Source organism: Ambystoma mexicanum, chromosome 7p, assembly GCF_040938575.1.
Source record: "Ambystoma mexicanum isolate Mex_15411 chromosome 7p, UKY_AmexF1_1, whole genome shotgun sequence".
NCBI lineage: Eukaryota > Metazoa > Chordata > Amphibia > Caudata > Ambystomatidae > Ambystoma > Ambystoma mexicanum.
Window position 1 is genome coordinate 308,613,990 of NC_090939.1, and position 19,199 is coordinate 308,633,188.

Sequence of the window (19,199 nt, forward strand, 5' to 3'; positions counted from 1 at the left end):
TTGTTTGCAGAGGGTGGTTAGGGCACGATAGAATTTTATTGGTTAGGATCCTTTGGTAGGAGGTAACCAGAGTTTTCTTGTAGAATCTCGAGGAAGGAGCTAGGGAGAGACATCTTGACACAGCTCGGAGAAGGACTGAGTTGATAGCTGGGGATGCCTGATTCATAAAGCAGATTCAACTTGGTGGCAGAGACTGGGATTTCCAGTCAACAAGTCCCAGTTTGAGTGACAGCAGATGCTTGTCCTTGCTGGGTGAACCCCTCCAGAAGGCGACCAGCCAAAGAAGTTACATACTGAATAAGCCTGGTAATTATCTCGCTGAGGTGTGGGGGCTGAGTGTGTACGAAAATATTCAGTCAGTGTAGGAAAGGAGATTCCTGTGCTTTACCCACATGTTTAATGTTGCAAATTGAATTCTTGTTCTCCGCCACTCTCTTCTCAGTGTATCACAAATAATGCTGTTACTGTGCTATTTCATTTATTTCTGTAAAGAGTGAGATCGTGTTTAAATGCAACTTTTATAATACACAAAAATATCTGAAAGCAGACGGGTGGTGTGTTTTATATTTACCAATACAGTGCTGATGATGGGGGGAGATGTTTAGACAGTGCAATTGTCATTTTTAAGGTAGCTAAAAATAAGATTTGGCTGCAGCTGTGTGCACAATGTCATTCAGTATGAGCAATTATAACTAACTGTGTGTGTTATAGCCTTTTGCTGAAGGTACATGAGTCAGCAAAAATAGAGATCCGGGACATAGTTCACTACCGTATATAAGTTAGTGAAAAATACCACATGATAGCTCGCTGCCGTAGATAAGACAGCGAGAAATTGCCCATGGTGGCACACTAAAAATGAAAATGTGGTGTTCCTGAAATGCAAGCCTGAGGTCTCTAGTGATTACACGAAAAATCTAAACAAAAATAAGGGGTTTTGGATATTGGGGCCACAAATAAAACAAAGTAATTATGCTCACCAAAATACCACCAACCACGCATACCAACCATGCATACCAACCACGCATGTCTGTTTACTGAAATGATGCATATCCACTGTATTATTATTACATAACCCAATCTGAATACAAGGAGTGATTGTTGTAAAATTATTTTTCGGCGGTAAGAAAATACCGCCAGGCCCCAAATCTACCCAAAATACCCAACAGGAAACACAAATAATGAAATGGAATGATGAGGTGAGAAGAAGTACAGAGTTTTAGTTGCGTGCCTTCCTTGTCCACACACTTGCACTGCTGGTCTGCTATAAGCAATTTTCCTAACATGTGAGGTGTTTTGATTTTATTCACATCTAATAACATACCAGGAATGTACCTACCGTGCCCTTTGACCATAATGATGTGACCGAAAGTGGTGACAAATGATCGTTGCCTCAGATGTGAAAGCATGAAATGGCATCAATGTTAACAAAAAAAAAAACACAAATCTAAATACACATTAATTGACAACAAAGGGAATAGTTACTATAGCATACAACATAGTTCTTCAATGACCAGGGGACCAACACTATTAACTAGGAACCTGCCTTGATCTCCTAAGGCTGAAGCACTGTTGGACCAAGGATCTAGCCGGCTAGATGCCATGTCTGCACATGCCATCCTCATATGACAAGATAGTGCAATCTTACAACAGTCATAACTTCACATATCAGGTTTAGTCTAAATACAAAATGTACAGCCACCCATGTGGGGTTGTTGCCATTGTATGTTAAGTGCAGCCGCATGTGCACACAAAATGATAGGTACAGCATTGTATGTCAAGTACAGCCATCCTATGTGATGAACAGCTTTCCAGGCCAAGGTGACACTATTCTATGGCAAACACATCCCTGTGTTCCCCAGCAATAGCATCTTACATCAGCGAACACTTTATATGGCTACTATAGTCATCATTCCTAAGGGACAGCCTTACAAGTCCAGGTGCTGGCATCACATACAAAGTGCAGTGTTAATACTGCCATTAGCTACCTAAAGGGCCCTCCTCTGCCAGGTAAAGTATCACTTGCCAGATATAACCATCATAAAATGGCGTGTCAGGTGGTTAGGTGCTGCCCACATGTTCATTAATATGCCTGTTCTGCCTAACTGGGAAGACATGCTGCCAATGACCGACTCTAAATACATAGCAGTTACCATTTCCCTGATGAAATCAATAGCTGATGTTGATATTTCTCTTCAATCAAGTCGGTATTTCAGTTGTCCACTGTGTATGTGCAGCCACCTGTTGGGTAACATACCGTTTCAGTCAATGTCCACTCTAGTAAATGAATAATCATTCCATGAAAAATGCACAGTCCTAGTTTAAATAACATTCTGATGAGATGGTACAAGGCAGTAGCTTTCAAAGTCCCATAGACGTATTCATGAGATGGTATTCGCAAAGCAAATTATCAACAAACAAAAAAAAAAACACACTCACTTGCCAAATGGTCCTTGGGAAATCTAGGGTGTCTGATCTCATATGGTTGTCACCCTTTACTAAACATGCTGCTCACTAAGATAATCATGGACTTTACAACAGTCCTGTATAGGTAATGTATTTTCTTTTTGCCACATTACAATCAAGCAAGTAAGCCATTAGCAAATATAATGCACACTGAGGTAGCACTGGACACTGGAGACAGATATTGTCGTGGTCCCATTTTATGCCGCATCAAAGCATTAAGGAAGTGTATTGATGTCACTAAGCCTTGGTGAATATATTCCACTGAACCCATAATCACGTGGATTTTCACGTTATTCGGGTGCTTCGGATGTCGCAAAAGTGTTAAGGAATTTGGGTGACAGATTCATGTTAAGGTTTTAAAAATTCATGCTATACAAATATTGATCTAAGCATTGAATCTAAGAATTCAGTCATTTTCCTGCCAGCACACGTTCACAGAAAACCGAGTATAAAGTCAAAAGAATAAGTCATACATTCTGAACCTTTCCAGACAGGGATGTCAAAGAATGTGAATTGTTTAAATGACTAATGGATTGCACTTGGCTTTTTCTTCAAGATAGCAAGCATAATTAAATGTTTACAGCTGATAAAAATGTAATCATTTTTTAAAGCACTTAGCAAAGTTCACAGAAAATAATGCAATTAAAAATACAGATCATGCATTGTTTTGTTTGCAATACGTGGGCTGTGCTGCAGCACACATGATGCACTTGTCAGCTTCCTTACATACATTAGTCTTGTGAGAATGTAAGGTGCTCTCATCAACCATACTCCTCCTAATATATATATCAATTACACGGCCCACGGTAGCGGTCGTGTAGTTATGCTTAAGTTGCTAAACTCATAGGAACAGCACTTTTTTGGTGGCTTATAACTTCGCTCCCCCTGGAGGAATCCTCACCAAACTTTGCAAAAAAAGTATATGGCCGGCTCTGAATTTGTTTGCAAAATTGGGTGAGGTTTCATGTAGGGGGCATCCCAACGTTTTTTTTTCTCCATAGACGCAATGGGCAAACACTTTGCGCATCGCTACAGCCCGAACGGCTCGACGGATTTGCACCAAATTTACATCAGGGGCTTGGGTCAGAAAGCGTGGTTTTGTGTGTTTGGTGGGAATCCGATCAGTACTTTTGTTGCAAACGACTGAAATGTACATGTAAAAAAATTAGTGATATCTGGGTCCGCTCTGCAGACCCATTTCCCTGTTTGCTCCGCGGACGTAAGTCTCATTGGCTGCGGTACACCGTGATGTCAGCAAACATTGGACGCGGCCGGTGGTTGCCTGGAGGGAAGCATGCTGTGCGTCAAAGGTTTTGGGAAACGCTGCCATGGTGTATCAGGGGAGAGTGCGCTGGCGGAAGGGTCTGGGAAATATACTGTATGCCATGTGTTGAAAGCAAGAAGGGAGGGAAAGGGTGGGGGAGTGAGAAGTTATTCATGTGAGATATGTGAATAGGTGGAAGAAGACAGAGAGAGTAGCTGCAGTATTAATGCGTATTGCAACAAATCATGGGTACCTAGACAGGCGACTACTTTGAGTGGTGATTGGAGGCAGCTGTCGTAACGGCCCGATAGCTTGTGCCGCAACCTGTTGGAGCCGGCCTCTTTCTGTGGTGAGTGGTGGCAGGTGATTTTCAGAAAGGGGGATTTGCACATGACATAGGTTGGGTGGGAGTGCGGGTAGCTGTGCTGTGCGGATGGATTGCGGTAGTTGGGCACATGGTGGCATGCATGGGTGCATGAAGTTGCGGTGGGTCTGTTGAAGGGTTAGACTATTGGGTGCATGGCCCACGGCCGTAGGGCATGCAGTCAAGAGCCCAGGCCTTCAGCATACCCACCACAGCAATGCATGTCTTACTCTGCATTCGGTAGAGGGAGGTGCTTCCATAGTGTAGTGTGTGCAGATAGGTTGTAGTAGGGCCCTTGTTGCAAACAGTATGTGGTCAGGGTGGCAGTGAGAGAAGACTTTGTGAACGGAAGTGGGTACGGCCATAGTATGTGAATGAAAGTGCACAGGGGTACAGAAGACAGTGTTTTCTTTCTACATTATGGTAACGGTTCCACTTTTTTTGCTCCTAAGCTCCATGGCATTGCACAGGTTCGGTAGGAGTGCTGGTGGCAGTGGTGTATATGTGGATTGTCCTACTTGACATGGTGACATGCATGGTAGCATTACGTTACGGTGGGTGTGTTCAAGGCCTAGCATATTGTGCGTTCCATGGATGCAACATGCTGCAGTATTTGGTGTGCAGTAGGAGATGGTGCAGTGAGAAGGTGTGCAGTGTGGCCACAGGGTGCAGTGTGTATAAAATGTGAGTATGGAAGAGCGTATGGTTGAAGTGCAGTATAAAATGTGAGTATGGAAGAGGGTATGGTTGAAGTGCAGTTTATATGTGCTTGGTTAGTGTGCTGTGTGCAGATTTATTGAAGTAAGCCCAATGTTGTGAAGCTGTTGTGCTTAGGCTGCCAGTAACACAAGATTTTGTGAATGGCCGTTGGTAGGGGCGGTGCATGCTGTGGTAGGTTTGTGGATTCTGCTAATTTTGACACAGTTTCGTGAATGGATAGTCTATGGTGTGGCAGAGTTGGGTAGAAGTGCCAGTATATATCTTAAGTTTGTGCATATTGTTAGCTGCCCACATGGTCGCATGCATGTATCCATAGTGTTGTGGTGAGTGTGGGAAAGGGCTGCACTGTTGTGTCCCTGGCCAAAGGAGTGTTGAGTGTGCCACAGGATCTTTGGTGATGCTGCAATTGTGCATTAGTTAGCAGAAGTTTCTGGTGGAGGGGTTTTGGAATGAAAAGGAACGTGCACTGAGGGCGTGTCACAGTAAATATGGAGTGGTGTAAATAAATGATAGTGTGCAATGCAGAGGTTTTGTATGTGGTCGCTGCATGCGTGTTTGATAATTTGACAGCATTCAATAAGGCAATGCTGCAAAAATGCCACTGCGAAGGGAAGAAGTATTGTGTCTGCTTTACTGGTCTGTGGCCCTCACTGTAGATGGTAAAGTGCATGTGGCACATCCTGCCATTATGAGCATGCTGGCCATGGAAATGGAATTGTGGGAAATTGGCAATTAGGTGTTTAGGGTGTGGTTGCCAGGAAGGGGCGGTACCATATCTTCCCAATACTTCGTCGTGAGGTTGGTGGAGATTGAGAGACGCACAGTGCATATCGTCGGTGATACCTTTGTGCGTCATCTGTACAGGTCTTGTGTGCAAAGAGGCGTTGCTGATAATTTTGGGTTAGAAGGAGTGGACGCTTTCTGGGGCTGTCAGGGTTTTCAATTGAATGGAGTAAATTGATACATACGTGAGCATTGACACACATACCCTTTGATGTGCCCTCAGGATTTTCTCTCTAGTTCTGGATATGGCATACTCATCTCTTGCCCCAGTTCTATACACATTTACTTTAAAATGACATACTACAGTGTCTCTATTATTGAGAGAATATCACAGAGGCAAATGCCTCTTATCTAGGCGGAGATGGTGTGCCTCTTTGGTAGCACTAGCTTAATTCCATCATGTTGGGCATTCATTGCCATGTGAGTCCTCATTCTTCAACCAACATTGGATGCTACTACGCGACTACTAAAGCAGCTATGGTGGTGTCGGTATGCCCATACAGCTTCAATTATTTCCACAGAAGAAATATTGCTCTTTCTGTGACTAACTTTGGAAGCCACCACGCAGCTATTCTTAAGCTTTTGTATGCATGTGCGTACCATTTATTAGTCCTCTGTCTATGTCTAGTCACGCTAGTGAAGCCACACCCGCCGTAATACAATCTCTTCAACTGGGCTATGGACGCACACAAAACATATAAGGAAATGAAATCAAATTATAGCGAGGAAAAGACACACAATATACTAGGAGGTAAGCATCCCCCTAAAAGTAGAATTGTGTGAGCTGGACGACAATGCACTTATACATGTGATTATATGTGAGGAGGCTGCATGCAACAGGGGCATGTTATGATGAGTGCCATGCCCATGAGGGGGTGACCTCTAGATTTTGGAGTGATTAGCCCACTGGGATACGTATGCACGTGACTGACTAGGAGGTAGGCGCACCCCACAAGAAGGAGCACATTAGGTATAAAGTGGGTGTCGCCACATATTACACATACGCGGATATGTGATGATATTGTACCTAAAGGGTAATGTGACCAGGGAGGTTGTACATGTGAAGAGGTGATCAGACGAGCGCACTGTGAGCACATAAGGCTATACGCCCACTGTAATGTATGCCTAGTGGGTACACTTATACTATCTTGATTCTACATATATGGAGAGCACATTAAAAATGTGTGCTTCTAAAACATGGTTATTCTTTGAAAATCTTTCCAGTGCACTAAGAGACAGTGGAAGGGGGTTCTGTGACTACCCTACAATCCTCTTAACTATAGAGAGGGGGTGCGTGGAATTAGTGATTGATAGATGTGTTCTTGTTCTGCTACTGTGGGGCACACAGTGATAGTAGACTAACTGGCGCCCTTTACTTTTTTTTCTGCAGTGACAGTGGATTGGGTAGATCTTTTGTGCATCATCTATTAGAATCCTATTCAGTACAGCTCCATCGAGGGAGACGACTTATGTGCCTGACATCAATAGAAGATACATGTAAGTGCAGAACTTGTTGGTAAATAAATATGTGTAGAAGTAAGATACGATGACAGTATATTTATATATCTATTCTGTTGGATATTTCTAGGTGCATGTGATTTAATTCAGTGACCTGGAGGATTTATTTCCGGCATCAACACTACCCCTGACACTATTTTGGTTAGAGGTGAGTGCGGATGAGTATAATCAGTGAAGAGAGATAGAACACTAGTTAATTGTGTCGCAAAAAACTGAAGAGGCTAGAGTCTAATTGGTTGTGTTGTGTATTGATTTCTAGAGATATATCACAGAAAACATCACTCTTCCTGTTATATGGGGAAACCTGACGAGTGGTTCCTAGATGCTGAAGAAGGTCGGATAAATAGCGGACACAGTGGGGTCCAAGATCGACCGAAACATATGTAGATCCAAGAGAAAGGAATTATAACTACTCTGTGAACATCTAAGAGACCAATTCATGGAATTAATGTGCGCCGCACAAGTGTGCGAAAGCGTGCGAATTGCAGCGCAAGCGCGAAAATCGCAGCAAAAAGCGTGCGAAAGCCACGCACATCGATTCATGGAAGTCTGTGCATGTGTAAATCCTGGGATGTGTGCTAAAATCCTGCGTGGCGCACGCGGGCACACATGTCGTCAAACGGCGTGCGCTACACGCACAGCATAAGCACGCATAGTGTAGCGCACACAACAAAAGTAGGCGGAACATTTTGCATAACCAGCGGGATGGGGAACAACACGTGAAAATGTGGGTGTCACGGGGGAAGTACAGGAGGCAAATGTGCGGAATGCCCACAGGCGCCCACAACACGTATTCATGGAATCGAACAGGGGAAACGTGTGCACCAAAAAAGACGCACTAATCCGGCAACACGTACGCGAGCAGGAAGCAGGCGTACGTGGCCCCGCGCAGCATAAAAGTGCGCGCAAACAACAAACAAGCTCAGACGCTACGATGAATATACCATTCCTCATGGCAGTGGTCGTGGGACACCGCAGGAGGAGGAGGATAGTAAGGCCCACAATTTTTACACCCAGGACCAGCCTTTTTGGGATGCCTGATTACCAGGTGTATGGGAGGTACAGGTTCCCACCACACATAACACTGGACCTGGTGAGGGAGTAGGGCGATTACCTCACATCACCCACCCTGTGCTCCCAAGCACTGAGCCCCTTGGAAAAGGTGCTCAATGTACTGCACTTCTTGGCCACTGGTTCATTTCAGCGGACAAGTGCCATAGTGGGGGGGGTCTCACAGGCCATGCAGTCACGCTGCCTACACCAGGTGTTGGCCATCATGATTGCATGCTCTTCAGTCCGCTGGCACATATACATGCCCAGAACACCGGCAGAAAGGCAAGCTGCCGTCCAGGACTTTTATGGGGTGGCACACTTCCCCAAAGTGCTAGGTGCCATTGATTGCACCCATGTGGCTCTACGTCCTCCCAGGGCAACTGAGCATATCTATTGAAACCACAAGCACTGGCATTGCATCAATGTGCAGGTAGTATGTGATGCCAAGGGAATCATCACCTCAGTATATGCCAACTATCCAGGGTCCACCCATGACAGTTTCATTTTCAGAATGTCACCCCTAAACCGGGACATAGAAGCTGGGCGGCATGGTGATACATGGCTGCTTGGTGAGTATAAATGCCTCTGCACATGCATGCATGTCAGATACTGAGTAATGTCACAACCCCCCTAATGATACCCATCATCACCTCCCCAGGGGACAATGCCTACCCTCTGATCACCCACATGATGACGCCAATTCGGAACCCCACCACACCACCCGAGGTAAGATATAACACAGCCCATATTGCAACTCGGGGCATAGTGGAGCGCACATTCGGAGTGCTCAAGTCACGCTTTTGCTCCCTTGACCACTCTGGTGGGCAGCTGCTATACGCGCCCCCAGTAGTGTGCAGGATCATAGTGGCAGCATGTGTTCTGCATAACATTGCAACACGCCGGGGCCTGCGGGTGGACATGGTGGTGCCCCCACATCCCCAACCACATGCACGTCCGCTGCGCATGGGAGGGGAAAGGGCACGTGGTGAGGCAGCCCGTACGCAGCTGGTGGCTAATTACTTCACCTAAAATCACACCCCCTAGAGTGCACACAGCCCTGGCACATACCAGCTGACAATCAATGATGATGACATAAGGGACAGTCAACTGTCACAACCCTACCACCCTGAGATTGGTCACCTGGAAGTGCTACATTGTGTGCATCCCTACCTACTGAAAGACAACCAATGCTGTGTCACAAAAAGACACACATTTATGCTGCATGAATGACTACACCCTTGCAAAATACAACATGAAAATAGTGCCATGTCACCCAACCCCTGCCCATCTCAGCTACCCAACACACGATGGCATGTCATGCAATGTGAAAACAAACAAATGAATGCACAACACATGACACAAGTGTCACAGAGTGCACTGTTCCAAATGGAAACAGGCCACAGACAATAGGCTCCCAGTAATCAATAACAAACAGCACACATGAACAAATACTTACCAGCAACACAATACAGCAACACAGGATGAAACAGGGCCAAAATATGACAGTACAAAATCAAAGTAGTGCAAGTCTTACAACCTGAATAAGCCAGCACATCGACCCCTTCCAACTGCAGAGGGTTGCTGTCAGGCAAATGTGTCAGCATACTGCATACAACATGAACTGCATCTGCAAAGGAGACAGCCTTGTGAAGACATGAAGAAGGTACCTGTGAATAAGGAGGAATACATGGATGCACAAGCACATAGCAATACACCATGCAGTTTTCAATACAACAACAATCCCCACTAGGGATGTCCACACAGTTTTGACCACAGACTGCCCACACAGCTCATGGGAGCCCAATGTCACTGTGTAAGTCACTGTTACTTGGTCACACCCTTTGCAAGCCCATGAAAAGGGGAAGCAGGAGGGCTGTGTGTGTCAGGAACCCAAGCATCTAACCCAAACACAGGACAAGCCTGCGTGTGCCCAGCTGGAATACACAGTGGATGCCCACGGGAGCCACATAAGGCAGCACACTGTAAATACAATAAAAAATAAAAAAATGGCCATGTGTGGGCCGGGGGGGGCACCCAGGAGGTTCGAGGACAGGGTGCACACCAACACCCACCTGTGTGGATGTTGCGAGAAAAAAAAAATACCTCCATGGGCTCATGGCCTGCATGGCTACGCCAATGTGGGAGAACTGCTGTTGCTCTCTTCACCCTCTGCTGCTACATCAGGAGGTGGTGGTGCCCACGCAAAGCCCTGGTATGGTCCTCCGTGGCAGCATGCATGCGGGTGTGGAAGGTCTCGTTCTGGAGGATGATAGTACGGAGATCCCCATGCAGCACCTCACGGGTAGCACGCATTTCTGCATGCATGGCCTCGCATGATGCCCGGATCAACTCACGAGTTGCCTGCAGCTCAGCTGAGGACGAACGTGTGAGCTTCTCCAGCTGCAGTTCTGCCCTAAAATTTTGGGAAGCCTCAAGTTCAACCAGATTCTCCCTGAGGAAATGAAGTTCTAACCTCAGGGCTTCCCTGTGGCCCTGGGACTCTACAGATATAGCTTTGCGCAGAGTCTCCAGTGCCGCCCGTCGGTCCCTGTTGGACGCCAACATGTCCTCCCTGTGTGATTGGAAAATGGACTCTGTTGCCTACTGTTGGAACTCCATCTGCCTTTCAAGGGGGAGAATGGAAGTGGCCGCCCTCTCCATTGCCTGAGCCATCATTTCAACAGATGCTCCCTGTTGTGCAGCTATACCATACATGGAGTGTTCCCATACAGTATAGCCTGGTGGCGCATGGCCACCGCGTCGACGGGCACCACACCTGTTTGGGGCAAGGCGATCTGAACCTTGCTGTGCTGGCACTGCCTGAGGCTGCAGGACTGCATTCCCCCTCTGATCTGCTGGCCCAGAAACAGGACCAGATGTTGTGGAGTGTGACCCTGCATCCATAACCACCAAAGGCAGAGTTACCAACACTAACATCCCCATAGAGGGGTCTACCCCTGGTGCAGGTGGGTTAGACAGAACAACATCCCTGCCAGAAACACTCACCTGCAACAGCACATAAATCCCATCATCGGATTCAGCACCTGAATCATGGAGGTCTGGGGAGGTGCACCCAGAGACACCCCTGGACAGTATGGTCTGCAGGAGATTGGGTTTTCACCCACCACCACACCACGTCCTCCACTAGTGCCCGGTCGTGGCTGAGATTCCTCCTGGGTCTGCACCATCTCCTCCACCTCTACAGCATCAAGTGCATCATCACCTGCAAAAACATGAAAGACAACAAATGGAAACAGGCATGAGCACCATAGCACACACATAGGCCTGACAAGCCAGAGATCCAGTACATGAACAACACATGTCCCACATGACCATAACCTTGGCATGCATGCACTGTCAATGATTTGGAAGGAGAGGCAAAAAGCAGACACTGAGGACTCCCAGATGGAAAATGAACACAGGTGCTGCATGCTGGATAGCACTATCATCACATATTAGCCTGTGAGTGGCATGGTCAATCCACATACATGGCACATGCCAGCAAACAGATGGCACATAGCATAGCCATGGTACATTTGACAAGTACAGCCATATGTCAGTGAATGAGTACTGTCACCCATCCATGTGAGATGGACATGATGAGATGAAAAATGCAAAATAGTGTGACAAAATATGCATGTGCCACACACTGCAACACATCCAGTGTGCAATAATACATTGATGGCAGGCAGATGGATACATTAATGGTTGGTCACTTCAACATGACAGAACACAACAATCATGTTCAACAATCAAACAGGGCCCACAAATTAATGTGAGCAGGCCCTTACTCAATCAGCCTGAATGGTCAAATCATTCCCATAACAAGGTAATAAATGTGGGCCAATGTGGGTTGTAATCTATGACAGAAGCATGTCACATATGTGGCATTAGGGCAGAAAAATGTGTTGCAAAAATGGGAGGATTGAAACGATCAGGCTGAATGAACACTGAAAAATCAGAACAATGTTGTTGCAAGATGACAGTTCAAGGGCAACTGCAGTAATGTGGCGCTAATTGGCTACTGTGGTCAGAAGGGATACTGTCATACCCAAAGCAAAGGCTGGTAAATGGTTTGGAGGAAGCACATGGGTAACCGATACCACTCAGGAGTACACACCCTCACCTGGCACTCAATCATTACACATCACCCAAGAAACATACACATGGATTACACACACTTGCATGGGCACTCACCGGACAATGCCTCCTAATCTGGTAGGTCTCCCACATGTTGGATCTGTTCCTCTGTGATGAAGGTTCCAGCAACAGACTCATGTTCAGTGAGTTGGTCGTCCTCTGGTGGAGACCCACCGCCAGTCACCAGAGTAGAGGCATGATTGGAAGCCAGCTTGTTCTTTGCTCTGCGTTTCAGGTCATTCCACCGCTTGTAGCAATCATCAGCTGTGCACCTCACAAATCCAAGGGCACTAATGTGGTCTGCGATGGTCTCCCAGTGGGCCCTATGTTGAGCAGGCGTAGTCTTACAGCCTGCAGTCACCAACATTTCGTGGCTATGTGCCGACACATAGGCCACAAGTGCATCAAGTTCTGTGTCATTGAAGCTAGGCTTCCTTGACGTGCCGGAGTGTGTAGCCGTGTCTGGGGTCTCAGCCTGTAGTGCAAGAGCACCCTTCTTCTTCTTCTTATAAGGTGGTGCGGATCCTGAGTGGCTTACGCCGCTCTGGTCAGTAGGTGGCAGAAACGCAGGTGGACTGGGTACTAGAAGCCTGTAAAGGCACAATGACCATAGGTCTTGGTGCAGACATTGGCTGCAGGGTGATGTCAGCAGGGCCAACGTCGATGTGATGGACCTGGACCGACACTGTCCGGGCTGGGAGACTCGGAGCTGGGGTGGATTGAGCTGCAGCTTCCCATGCAGCCTCCCCACCCTGGCTACTTTCTGCAGCAGATGACATTGCTGCCCCAGATCCATGTGGCCTGGTGACAGCAACTTTCACCGCCACGCGTGGATTAGACTTGCTGACCTGGAAGTCAGCCTGCGAGTCATGCTGTGCCGGTTCAGGTGACAAAATGGGCTGGTCCAACAAGGGCTGAGCTGGGATGGTGTCAGCTACGTTTCCCACAACCATTGGGGGGGCATAGGTGTCCCCGATTGGTCCTCCACACACGGGGCTCTAGGGGCACCCTGCAAATCCTGGCCACATACCCTATCGCGCCCACCACGCCCACCTTTTGGAGGTCTGCCACCTTTGCCTCCCTTGCTGCTTGGTCGCCTCCCAACCATGGCACTGATGTTGTTGTGCGTATGGGAGTTGCAGTAAACAATTGTCCTGGGCAATTGGGGTGAAAGGGGTAGGGTACTAGATGGAATTCGTACCGTAGTGCTCTAGCAAGGCTGTATGTGACCCCTGGGGGAAGATGACGGGTCACGCAACGCACAGGCACCCCAAAAACAAAAGTACACGTGCACGCGATCCCTGGTAGACCACGTGCGTGGGAAAATGAACCCGCACTACGCTGTGGCACCCAGAAACACAAAAATAAGCGTACACGTGTTACACGCAGCCTGGGGTACGCGACACACGGGGGCAACCACAGTTGGAAAATACGTGCACGACTCACCGTCTGCCTTGAAAAAGAACGTGAAAAAGATGCGCGTGTGCGCATTGGCAACACCCCCGCCAAAAGAAGAAAAGAACGCAGTCTGAGGAAACAGGGAGTACGAACTGGAAATGTTGTGAAGTAATCGCGTGTGAACCGACAAGAAGTACAAGAAACACACGCTCGCTCTCCACAAAAAGCACGTACAAGAAAATAGCGTGATACTCGTATCTTTTAAGCCAGCCCACACGTGCAACGTCACTTACGCGCTTACGCGCTAAGGCCCTTTCCTCCAATAGCACGGGTGACATGCATTTTTCTCACGTGCTGAATCACAATGCACCCGTGTTGTGGGGAACGCCCGCGCGCATAACGTCACTTACGTGCTTACGCGCTAAGGGCCTTTCCTCGGATTTCACGCTGATGTGCACTTTTTTCACGTACCAAATCACTCCGTATCAAGCTGGCCATGCAAAAACACACGGAAGACCACGCTCCTGCCAAAAAGGCAATTTTCCTGTCCCCAAGAACCGCAAGCACGCTCCCACCAGCCATCTGCTGCTGCCTGCCTGCTGTCCACGTGCCCTGCTATTTGGTGCCTGCACGTCAGCCATCTGCAGGGGTCCAGTTGCTGTGTCCACCCCTGCTGGAACAGGAGACTCCCGACTGGGATACCATCGCTCCACAGCCCAGGACCCAGTTGCCCACACGCGCCTGCCTTGGGGGTCGCCATGTCGGGGCAAACACCATCTGAGACCACTGGTGACCCCCAGCCAGAGAGGCAGAGGGCCACCAGCTTCAGTGAGAAGGAAGTTGGTGTCCTGGTGGAACATGTCCTGGGCCATTATGATGCCATCTTCGGAACATCACGCGCCAACAAGGAAGGACGGGAGAGGATCTGGGAGGATCCAGTGGTTACCATCAATGCGGAGGGGGTGGCAACCCGCGACATCAAGCACGTCCAGAAGCGCTGGGAGGACTTCAGGTCCAGGACCCTCTACAAGGCAAGGCGCCTCGTGGAGGGGGGCCGGGTCAGCATGATCAACATCCAGATGAGGATCCTGAAACGCGTAGGCCCAGTGCCCCACGCCCAGATCCTTCAAAGGCAGACCCATCTGGATTTGAACAGTAAGTGGCCAAGCATTGCTGTGAGAGACAGGGCATGTTGCAGTGTGCGGGTAGTCTGATACTTGCCTGTATGTGTGACATAGGCTATGTATGGATGTGTGTGTGCAAGGACATCATGGTCATGCATGTGAGACCAGTAATGTGTGAACCACATGGATGGTTCATGTGTTCCAGTGCAACATGGATAGCTGTATGCGGAATTCACACATGAATGCATGCCTGTCTCTGTTCTTGGACATGGAGGGGGGGTGAGGGATGGGTGCTGCTCTCATGTACATGTATGGTGCACATGTGTGTGTGTCTGAGAAGTGTGTGTGAGACTTTGAAACGCCATAGATGCATGACACATATCCGTGATGATGTGTAGATTCACTCATGCAGTGCCGTCACCGTTGTATCCACTGTGTCTATCCACTGTGTCTGCGGTGTACAAGCCATGATGCATGACCCTCCAGTGATGTGTGTGCATGGGATCAGTGTGAGCCATGAGGCATGTGAGTTTGAAGGCAACTTTTTGGTTAAAAGAGGCCATTGTACATGGATGCTGATGTTGATTGCAGGCGCCGTGCCTGTTTGTGCATGTGTGTTGCATGCATTCACCCATGTATTGTGGAGGGTCAGGATGGAAGTGACATTTGACAGTGCCACTTATGTCTTATTGCTTCCTGCCTAGGGGAATATTGTACTATACCCTGATGCTTGTGTTCTATGTATCACTCTATGCAGCGTCAAGTGAAGAAGAGGGCGGAGATGGCGCTGTGGACCCAAGTGGCGGGGATGCCTCCACCGGGCGGTGACGCAAGGCCCAGCCACCCTCCCAGGAATTGCCATAATCCGGGAGCGAGGCGGGTGGTGCCGCGTCTGCCACCACGGCTGTAGCGGAAGGGCCGGGTGAGCCCGCACAGGAGCTTGCAATGGCAGAAGATGGTGTGGAGACATCCAGGTTGGTGGTCTCCACAGAGGAGGAGGAGCCTGCTACTGAGCCGCACATGGGGCCTGGTGGGGGTAGTACCACTGGTGCAAGTGATGCAGTCCAGGGCCAGGGTCAGGAGGCAGCACAGGTCACCGCGGAGGGGCCTGTGCATGTCGCTGTCCTTGACCCTTTGACTGCACAACCATGCACCAGCAGGGATGCCCCGTCCCAGGCCCATCCGCAGGTAAAGGGGGAGTGCCACATCATCTGCCTCTCCACTACCTGCGGACGAGGGGTCCCACGACCGTATGGGCTCCGTCCTGGTTGGTGTCACGTTGCGCATGCGTGACTTTCGTGATGACGTGCGTGCTTCCTGGGCGGAGCACGCACGCCATCATGAAGAGCAGCATCGCGACGTGGCACTGTTGGGAAGGGCCCTGGTCGGTGGGTTTCTACATGTGTCGCGCACTCTGGCGGACCTCTCCTCCTCTGTGGAGAATATGCGCCAGAAGTTCTCCCTGCCGTCTTTTGGCCCAGATTCCACCAGGGCCCCCTGTGGACCTGGCCCAACCAACACAGCCAGCTTGGTGGAGATCCCATCCCTGCCACGGTCGGGAGTTGGCGGTCCAGCAGGGGTGGACACCCCAACAACTGGAGACCAGCAGATGGAGGATGTGCAGGCATCATCCAACAGGGCACATGGACAGCAGCAACAGCAGCAGGCTCTAGGTGAGAGCAATGATGGCTCGGGGCCATCAACATCAGAGGGGCAGGCATCAGCCAGAGGGCAGGAGGTCCCTGGAATGGGTGTGCCTTCTGTGTGGCTGCGGTTGGGCCAGCATATAGATGCAGAGCGGCGGCGGGCAGAAGAGGCACAGCTCACCATGGTCAGGGCGGAGTTCTCCATGCGTCGGGCGTTGAGGCGGGCAGAGTGCCTCGAGGCAACTCGCAGGGAGTTGGAACAGGCCATGAGTGCATCCCTGCGAGACTTCGGGGCCAGGGCAGAGTCCCGCCTCCGGGACATCGACATGGAGTTCGATGATGCCCTGGCCCGGGACATCACAGAGTGAGCCGCAGGACTTGCCCGCCGCCATTGTATATAGTTAGATAGTGTTAGGTTTCCTTTCTGTTATTATTTATTTTGGGGTGCTTGGACAATGCCCCACGTTTTTGTATATAGTTCGTCAATAGGTAGGGTTTTTTCTAGTTTTCAGCTGAAAGGTTGGGCTCGCACAGGGCCAATTGCATGTGAAACTTCCCGCGCACCCCAGTAATACATGTACCCCGTTTGCACAGGCACAATCGCGTGTGAAACTCCCTGCGCACCCCTGAAATACACGTACCCCGCTCGCACAGGGCCAATCGCGTGTGACATTTCCCGCGCACCCTCGAAATACACGTACCCCGCTCGCACAGGGCCAATCACGTGTGAAACTTCCCGCGCACCCCCGAAATACACATACCCCGCTCGCACAGGCCCAATCGTGTGTGAATCTTCCCGCGTACCCCCGAAATACACGTACCCCACTCGCACAGGGCCAATCGTGTGTGGAACTCCCCACACACCCGAGTAATACACATATCCCACTCGCACAGGGCCAATCGTGTGTGAAACTTCTCACGCACCCCCGAAATACATGTACCCCGCTCGCACAGGGCCAATCGCGTGTGAAACTTCCCACGCACCCCGAAATACAGATACCCCACTCGCACAGGGCCAATCGCATGTGAAACTTCCCGCGAACCCCGAAATACACGTACCCCGCTCGCACAGGGCCAATCGTGTGTGGGACTCCCTGCGCACCCCAGTAATACACGTACTGCGCTCGCACAGGGCCAATCGCATGTGAAACTCCCCGCGCACCCCCGAAATGCATGTACCCCACTCGCACAGGCCCAATCGTGTGTGAATCTTCCCGCGTACCCCCAAAATACATGTACCCCGCTCGCACAGGGTCAATCGTGTATGGAACTCCCCGCGCACCCCAGTAATACACTTGCCCCGGTCGCACAGGGCCAATCGTGTGTGAAACTCCCCGCGCACCCCCAAAATACATGTACCCCACTCGCCCAGGCCCAATCGTATGTGAATCTTCCCGCGTACCCCCAAAATACACATACCCCACTCGCACAGGCCCAATCGAGTGTGAATCTTCCCGCGTACCCCCGAAATACACGTACCCCGCTCGCACAGGGCCAATCGCGTGTGCAACTCCCCGCACACCCCCGAAATGCACGTACCCCACTTGCACTGGCCCAATCGCGTGTGAATCTTCCCGCGTACCCCCGAAATACATGTACCCCGCTCGCACAGGGCCAATCGTGTATGGAACTCCCCGCGCACCCCAGTAATACACTTGCCCCGCTCGCACAGGGCCAATCGCGTGTGAACTCTGCGCGCACCCCCAAAATACACGTACCCCACTCGCACAGGCCCAATTGCGTGTGAATCTTCCCGCGTACCCCAAAATACACGTACCCCACTCGCACAGGCCCAATCGCGTGTGAATCTTCCTTCGTACCCCCGAAATACACGTACCCAGCTCGCACAGGGCCAATCGCATGTGAAACTTCCTGTGCACCCCCGAAATACACTTACTCCGCTCGCACAGGCCCAATCGCGTGTGGATCTCTCTGCGCACCCCAGTAATACACGTACCCCGCTCGCACAGGGCCAATCACATGTGAAACTCCCTGCGCACCCCTGAAATGCACGTACCCCACTCGCACAGGCCCAATCGCGTGTGAATCTTCCCGCGTACCCCCGAAATACATGTACCCCGCTCGCACAGGGCCAATCGCGTATGGAACTCCCTGCGCACCCCAGTAATACACTTGCCCCACTCGCACAGGGCCAATCGCGTGTGAAACTCCCCGTGCAGCCCCAAAATACATGTACCCCGCTCGCACAGGGCCAATCGCGTATGGAACTCCCCGCGCACCCCAGTAATACACTTGCCCCACTCGCACAGGGCCAATCGCATGTGGAACTCCCTGTGCACCCCAGTAATACACGTACCCCGCTCACAGAGGCCCAATCGCGTGTGATTCTCCCTGCGCAGGGGTGTATGTGTATTCGGAGGGGTGCGCGGGGAGTTTTACAGGCGTTTTCGTGGTTGGGGGCCTGTATGCTGGTCCACTGGCCTGTGCGCATTGTATGGGATTTGTGTGCTGTGCATGGCACACAGGGAGGGGTTGGGGGCGTAACTGGCGCTGCTGCAGGGTCGCTGCGCCACTCTGCACCACAGCTGGTAATGGATGTTAAAATCTATGAATACGCTGTGCGCTGAAAAGGATTTTGGCGCACGCGGCTGGCGCAGACTGTCTCACACGCACACTGTGCGCCAGCTGTGTGCGCCACTTGTGCGCTGAATTCTATGAATTACCCCCTAAATGTGTATTAAGATACAGAAAAAATAATACTGATA